The sequence below is a fragment of the Bubalus kerabau genome, chromosome 3, assembly GCF_029407905.1.
Source record: "Bubalus kerabau isolate K-KA32 ecotype Philippines breed swamp buffalo chromosome 3, PCC_UOA_SB_1v2, whole genome shotgun sequence".
Lineage (NCBI taxonomy): Eukaryota > Metazoa > Chordata > Mammalia > Artiodactyla > Bovidae > Bubalus > Bubalus kerabau.
Genome location: NC_073626.1, coordinates 21,916,549 through 21,924,799, shown reverse-complemented (window position 1 = coordinate 21,924,799; position 8,251 = coordinate 21,916,549). Strand labels below are relative to the sequence as shown.

Here is an 8,251-nt window from a genome sequence, read left to right as displayed (position 1 = left end):
TTTTAGAAAAGGCAGAGGAACCAGAGATCAAATTGCCAACATCCGCTGGATCATGGAAAAAGCAAGAGAGTTCCAGAAAAACATCTATTTCTGCTTTATTGACTGTGTCAAAGCCTTTGACTGTGTGGATCACAATAAACTGTGGAAAATTCTGAAAGAGATGGGAATACCAGACCACCTGACCTGCCTCTTGAGAAACCTGTATGCAGGTCAGGAAGCAACAGTTAGATCTGGATATAGAACAACAGACTGGTTCCAAATAGGAAAAGGAGTACGTCAAGGCTGTATATTGTCACCCTGCTTATTTAACTTCTATGCAGAGTACATTATGAGAAATGCTGGGCTGGAAGAAGCACAAGCTGGAATCAAGATTGCCAGGAGAAATATCAATAACCTCATATATGCAGATGACACCACCCTTATGGCAGAAAGTGAAGAGGAACTAAAGAGCCTCTTGATGAAAGTGAAAGAGGAGAGTGAAATAGTTGGCTTAAAGCTCAACATTCAGAAAACTAAGATCATGGCATCCGGTCCCATCACTTCATGGGAAATAGATGGGGAAACAATGGTTGACTTTATTTTTTGGGGCTCCAGAATCACTGCAGATGGTGATTGCAGCCATGAAACTAAAAGACACTTACTCCTTGGAAGGAAAGTTATAACCAACCTAGAAAAGTGGTCGCTCAGTTGTGTCTGACTCTTTGCGACCCCATGGACTGTAGACTACCAGGCTCCTCTGTCCATGGGGATTTTCCAGGCAATAGTACTGGAGTGGATTGCCATTTCCTTCTCCAGGGGATCTTCCCAACCCAGGGATCGGACCTGGGTCTCCCACATTGTAGACAGACGCTTAACAGTCTGAGCCAAAGCAGAGACATTACTTTGCCAATAAAGGTCTGTCTAGTCAAGGCTATGGTTTTTCCAGTAGTCATGTATGAATGTTAGAGTTGGACTATAAAGCAAGCTGAGTGCCGAAGAACTGATGCTTTTGAACTGTGGTATTGGAGAATCCCTTGAGAGTCCCTTGGACTGCAAGGAGATCCAACCAGTCCATCCTAAAGGAGATCAGTCCTGGGTGTTCATCAGAAAGACTGATGTTGAAGCTGAAACTACAATATTTTGGCCATATAATGGGAAGAGCTGACTCATTTGAAAAGACCCTGATGCTGGGAAAGATTGAGGGCAGGAAGAGAAGGGGATGACAGAGGATGAGATGGTTGGCTGGCATCACTGACTCAATGGACATGGGTTTGGATAGATTCTGGGAGTTGGTGATGGACAGTGAGGCACGGCGTGCTGTGGTTCATGGGGTCGCAAAGAGTCAGACACACCTGAGCAACTGAACTGAACTGAACAATTGTCTGAGTCAATTCTTAAAAAAGAAAGAAAAAAAAATATTTAAGAATTGACTCAGACAATTGTTATTGTCTGAGTCTATATATATATATATATTTTTTTTTTTTCTGAGAATATTGACTAAAATACCAAAATCCTACTAATCCTTAATGTCCAACAAATGTCCACCTTTATATACTTTCCTAATTCTCCCAGGCAGAATTGTTTTTGATTTGTCTTTATCTGTCCTTTTTGTTTTGTATTATAATTTTTTTTCTTGTATATATGCTTAAAATGCATGACACATTTGTAGGCAATAACCATTCTTTAAACACAGTATCTTCAGAAATGTGTACTAGCCAAGTCACTGTGGAGAGATGTGTTATAAATATAACACATCTTTTGTAAACATGTCCCTAACTCTAAGGTTAGGAAGGCCACAAAGGTCAAATTACTGACATTTAAAGTACGTTTTTAGTATTCGTATTTAAACTAAATCAAGAAATACAAGTATCCCCTGCCTTTTGAAAATCTGCATTATGCCACTTTGCCTTTACAAATAAAGACCTACATTAGTATCTGCTTTTGCTAAATAAAGCTGAAGAGGATTTTACCAAAAAAAGGTGAAAAGTGAAAACAATGTTGAGCATTTGTGTTGCTGCCCATCCTTGTAGAAAGGCATCATGCACCTCAAGCAGCAAGAGTGATGTCACTGGCTCCTTCTCTGGGAACTATACTCAGCATCTCAGCATTAAGCCACTATAGCTTTGAACTGTGTCTGTGCCTTACCTCGATTCTGTCCATTTGTTAGCAAGATGTGTCCTAAGGTAACTCCCTCTGCTTTATGCCATTTCAGCTTATGAAAAATTTCATAGCTCTCAGGTTATTTCCTACTTGAGCCGCGAAACAAGGCAGAATAAAATAGAAGTGGTATGATGGTAGTAAGAATGAACAACTAGCACCTCCAGAGTTTTTCTTGGGTGGCTATTTACTTATACCATCCTCATAAAAATATGAATATAGTAAATATCTCACGTTTATACACTTTCTACCTTATAAACTTTCCAGTTTCTCAAGTCCTCACAACAGTGGAAAGTATATTTCATTCAAAGAAGACAATACGAATGTTTTTTAGACTGCCTGTTCCAAAGGTTGCAAAGATAAACCAAAGCATAGTGAGGACATAAACATCCAGATGATTATGTGTGAAGGACAGTGATGGAGCTGAGCTTGAGATAACTACTGGTTTTTAGCATAAAGTCAGAAAGATGTAGGAAAAGCAGTAAAGATACTCCCTGATGTCTCTTCAATCCTACTACCAACATAGAATCAAGTCCAACTGTCATGCTGGATGCTCAAAGGTATTTCTGAGATTTTTTCCTAGAGGTAACTGGAGGAGTGGGTATCACTGGGATTCAGAAAGAAAGAAAGGGAGAAAAAAGAGGACATATCAATAAAGAGTAGAATTTGAGGGCACAGATACACATTTTAACTCTTTCCTAAACACTATGCCTTTTTTCTAAGTTGACAAAGGGAGCAGCAAGGCCTAAAATTTCATATGCTGCCTTGACATCTTTGAGCCTCATGCATGTGTACTCGGTCGTGTCCAAATCTTTGTGACCCACGGACTGTAGCCCACCAGGCTCCTCTGTCCATGGATTTTCCAGGCAAGTATACTGGAGTGGGTTGCCATTTCCTCCTCCAGGAGATCTTTCAACACAAAGATCAAACCTGCATTTCCTGCATTGTCAGGTGGATTCTTTCCCACTGAGCCACGTAGCCCTCTGAGCATCAAAGGGACCAAAAGCCTAACCATCAATTCCTCCACTCTTGCTGTATATGCCTCCCACCCAGCAGGAAGTAACCCCACTTGGCTAGTTCCCCATCAGCTGGACTAGCTACACTCTACTTGGTCCTCAACCTACTGGGTTTCACCACCTTGCCCCCCACCCCCAGTGAAATTATTCAAACAAGCCAACCACATCCTTCCAAGGAAACCAGGCATCACCTCATCTTATTACTATGAAGCCTGTATCGCAAAGCTCCTGTTTGTTTATTCTGCTCCCAAGTGGCCCTCCTCCCCTAGGCTGTGAGTACACATGACTAAAAAACTCTTGTCAATCCCATCTGTTCAGAGTCAGGTGTTTGGCCATCCCCAGAGTCTTAGGGTGGGACTTCCTCTCTCACCAATAGGGTGAAGAGGAGGCAAACAAAACAGCAAGCTATGTCATTGAGTAGTTGCTTTTAAACTTAACTTACCTAGTTAAATAAGTACCTAGCTTACCCCTCATTTAGGTAACTTTAAAAACAATGTCACTTTCCTCACTCATCCTGCTAAAGTTCTCCTTTGCACTGTATACACACTTAACAGTCTCAGTGGTCCTCTGTGCAAAATATGAGAGCCACTGTGTCATCAGGATATTCAGGGTATGTGATGATAGTGACTTCAAGGAACAAAAGTGCTGAAGGACCACAAAGGAGAAGGATCAGAAGAATGGGAGAAAGAAATAGCAGCATCCATAAAAGACTCAGCCCAAAATGTGGTCTGCTCCAGTGGCAAGCTACCAGCTTCTTTCAATCTGATGGATGATACCAAAATGTCTTCTAGTTTGACTACCTAGAATAACAATGATAATGAAGACACCACATCCCCAGTTTCTTCAATTTATTACAAAATGATTAGGTCTGTATTCAGCATAGCTTTCTAAAGTGTTCAGTAAGGCCTGACTGAAGGCTTTCTTATGCTTAGGATATAGACACAGACTTCTGCCCTCTGTGGATCCTCTGATGACAAACAAGGTTTGACCTCTGAATGAAGGCTCAGCCACACTCCTCACACTGGTAGGGCTTCTCCCCAGTGTGGATCCTCTGGTGCTGAGTAAGACTGGTGCTCCCTCGGATAGCTTTCCCACATTCCTTACACATGTAGGGTTTTTCTCCAGTGTGACTTCTCTGATGTTCCATGAGTCCTGACGTCTGAGTGAAGGCCCTCTCACACTCATTACATTTGAAGGGTTTCTCTCCAGTGTTGATCCTCAGATGTCCAATAAGGTGTGAACTTTGACTAAAGCATTTTCCGCACTCTTTACACCCATAAGGTCTCTTTCCAGTATGGATCCTCTGATGAAGAACCAGACTTGTGTTTTGACTAAAGGCTTTCCCACATTCATTACACTGATAGCATTTTATTTTATTATGAATTTCCTAATGTGAAAGAAGGGCTGATTTATAACTGATGGCTTTTCCACATTGATTGCATTTATAAGGTTTCTCTCCAGTGTGAATTCTCCAGTGTTGAACAAGCCCTGAGCTCTGAGAAAAGGCCTTGCCACATTCCTTACACTCGTGTCGTTTTACTCTTGTGGGGTTGACCTTTTGGTGTTCTGATTTACCCCCATATTGAAAAGTTTCTCCACACTTTGGATCCTGGAAAGCATCCAGTGAATTCCTTTCTGCAGAAATCTGCTTTGGGGCAAATTCACCAGTTGTATTCCTGGCCTTATCGGCTGAAAGAGCAAGTCGATTATTTAAGAGTTGCATATCCCACATAAGGGTTTGGAAGTAAGGTTAGTAATAATAATTGATAACATTACTAAATGCTTATTAACATCAAGGATTGTGCTAAATAATCAAGAACTATCATCCTAAGGGTTTGACAGTTACTGTACTTATGAGTCTTAGAGAATAAAAATAAATAAATAAAAGGCTTTTGGGCCTCAGTCCAGATCTAAAAACTCAGAATGGCAGGAATGAAATGTAAATTTCCCAAGAGTCTTCAAAGGGCCCCTAATGAACATACCCTCTTGTATTCATCCCTTGTGTAGTCCAACCCCTTCCCACATAGGATCTAGACTGCCCTGTGACTTGCTTTATTCAACAGAATATGGTGAAAGTGATGATATATCAGTTCAAGGACTAAGATTCTAAAAGATGCTTTTGAGATCCCTGAGTTACCATGTTAAGAAGTCTAGTTACTCCACTAAAGAGATACATGGAGACTGAGAGAATGAGATAACCTGAGGCCCATCCATCTCATAATCTTGCTAAGCCCAGTTTTCTAGCTATCTCCTGATAAGCTATGAGATGTGAGTGAAGTATCTCGAGCATCACAATCCAGGCAAGTCCTCAATACCTACAGCTTCATTTGATATCACATACAGCAGCAGAACCACCCTCTTAATCCCAATCAATCCACAGACTTGTAAGAGATAACATAATGGTCATTCCTTTTAGCCACTAAGTTCTGGAGTGGTTTGTTCCATGGAAATAGACAGCTAAAACACCAAGTGATCAGTCAGTTTGTGGTGATGCTCACAGCAACACAGTAAGCTAGGTAATAGAAACAGAAACTGAAACACAGAAATTAAATAACTGGTCTGTGATCACATGACTAGCCTGGCCTGGAGTTAATCTGAATCTAAAGACTGTGCTCTTTATTTTTATTACAAAAAGAATAGATACTCAAGGTAAAAATTTCAACAGTGTAAAAGGCATACAAGTAGAAAGCCCAAATCACAATTCCTTCTCCATCACCTTGTGTAATCACTATAACCTTGTTGCCTATGTAATAAATAGCCTATTTTAATCTAGTGACTGTTAATTTCTTACTGCATTTATAGAAATATTTTTCCTTCAATATTTTCACACAATGGCCAAAAGATTTTTACATAAAGACATCCACTGATCATTGTTTAAAATAACAAAAATACTGGAAAAAGTCTAAATGTACATCAGTAGGAGACAATTAAATTAATTACAATACATGTATGCAACAGAAAACTAAACATTAAAAAGAATAAAATAACTCTACTGATAAGACTGGTGTATGAAAGCTTGATAAAGGAGATAGTTAGGGGACTGGGCTCTGGATTGGCTGGATTGTATATGAAAGGCCCACAGTTGTTAATTCTTAGGAATGGAACTTTTATTTTCATTTTATATCTTTCTACAATACTTGACTTTTTAAAATATAAACTACCATTATTGTTCTATAATAGTTAATTAAAACATATAATACTAGGGCCCACTGTGGTAAATCTATGGTAGATCTGGGCATCAGTATTTCTTTCTTTTTTTTTTTTTAAATTTTATTTTATTTTTAAACTTTACAAAATTGTATTAGTTTTGCCAAATATCAAAATGAATCCACCACAGGTATACATGTGTTCCCCATCCTGAACCCTCCTCCCTCCTCCCTCCCCATACCATCCCTCTGGGTCGTCCCAGTGCACCAGCCCCAAGCATCCAGTATCGTGCATCCAACCTGGACTGGCAACTCGTTTCATACATGATATTTTACATGTTTCAATGCCATTCTCCCAAATCTTCCCACCCTCTCCCTCTCCCACAGAGTCCATAAGACTGTTCTATTCATCAGTGTCTCTTTTGCTGTCTCGTACACAGGGTTATTGTTACCATCTTTCTAAATTCCATATATATGTGTTAGTATACTATATTGGTGTTTTTCTTTCTGGCTTACTTCACTCTGTATAATAGGCTCCAGTTTCATCCACCTCATTAGAACTGATTCAAATGTATTCTTTTTAATGGCTGAGTAATACTCCATTGTGTATATGTACCATAGCTTTCTTATCCATTCATCTGCTGATGGACATCTAGGTTGCTTCCATGTCCTGGCTATTATAAACAGTGCTGCGATGAACATTGGGGTATACGTGTCTCTTTCCCTTCTGGTTTCCTCAGTGTGTATGCCCAGCAGTGGGATTGCTGGATCATAAGGCAGTTCTATAATGATTTGGATTCACAGAATTGTAAACCACTATAACAGCCCAGTTAAAAAATACCACATAGCCCAATTCAAAGTGAAATCAACTCTAGATATGCTCACTTTGTAAATAACCTTTTGGTGTTAAATTTATTCTGCTATTTCTAGATACCACTTTTTTTCCCCCAGAAATACTACTTTTAGCAGATGATACTATGCTCAGTGCTTCTAAAAGATCACAAAGATTCATGCTGTAAAGCTTACCATTCTCTTGCAGAGGAAAGTGCTCCCAAGGATCACACTTTAGCTGGATGATCAGTGACTGATTTGTAAGGCTTGCAGGTCTCACTTCCTTCCAGAGTGCTTCTTGTTTGTAACATGCACTGGCTTGGACCTAAGGACATACCAGTAGAGCTGGTTTTATGAAAGGACTAGAAAGATGGCAATAGCTAACTAAACCTCAGAGTTTGATTAGAAATACAATTTCATACAGGTATAGAAAGTAGAATAAAGAAACCAGTGTCTTAATCAGCAGGGTTTTAAAGGGAAAACAGAAAGATAATGCTTCAGCCCAGAAAATAATGGTCATAAGTCCCTCTCCTCTTGCTTACTCATGGCCCCTGTCTTTGCTGGTAGACCCCTGGTGAGCTCACAAATGAACAATGGATTACCCTTTTCCCACCTGTTGTCCTTTGCCTTCAAGTTCTGTCTCCAGATTTTCCAGCACAGTCACCACTTCCTCTCTACTCCTTGGATGATACTCCCATACCCTGGCCTGAACCACCTCTGGCAGGATGCTCAGGAGCTGCTCCAATACCAGCCGCTCCAGGATCTGCTCCTTGCTGTGCCTCTCAGGCTGCAGCCACTTTTGTCAGAGTTCCTGGAGCCGTCTCAGTGCCTCTCGAGGTCCAGGGGCCTCTTGATAGCAGAACTGTCTGAAGCGCTGACAGAGAAGCTCCTCATAAGTGTGCACATTCCCTAGTTGTCTAGGCTTCTGCTCCCAAGTATGGTTCTCCTCTTCCTCTACCTTCACTATTCTCAGACCCTCCTGTTCCTCTGGAGTGTGGACCACAGGAGTCAAGACTGGATCTTCTCTCAACTTGGTAGACATCTGAGACTGCAACGGCTCAGGATAGGATTCACTTGGCTTACATCCCAGGAATCAGGAAGAACCTTAGAATCAGAGAACTC

At 40.6% G+C, this 8,251-nt stretch overlaps 1 pseudogene; it reads right to left on the bottom strand.

Moving 5' to 3' along the window:
* Positions 1–3,655: 3,655 nt before the first annotated feature.
* On the bottom strand, positions 3,656–7,931 carry LOC129647168 (zinc finger protein 397-like; annotated as a pseudogene).
* Positions 7,932–8,251: the final 320 nt, after the last annotated feature.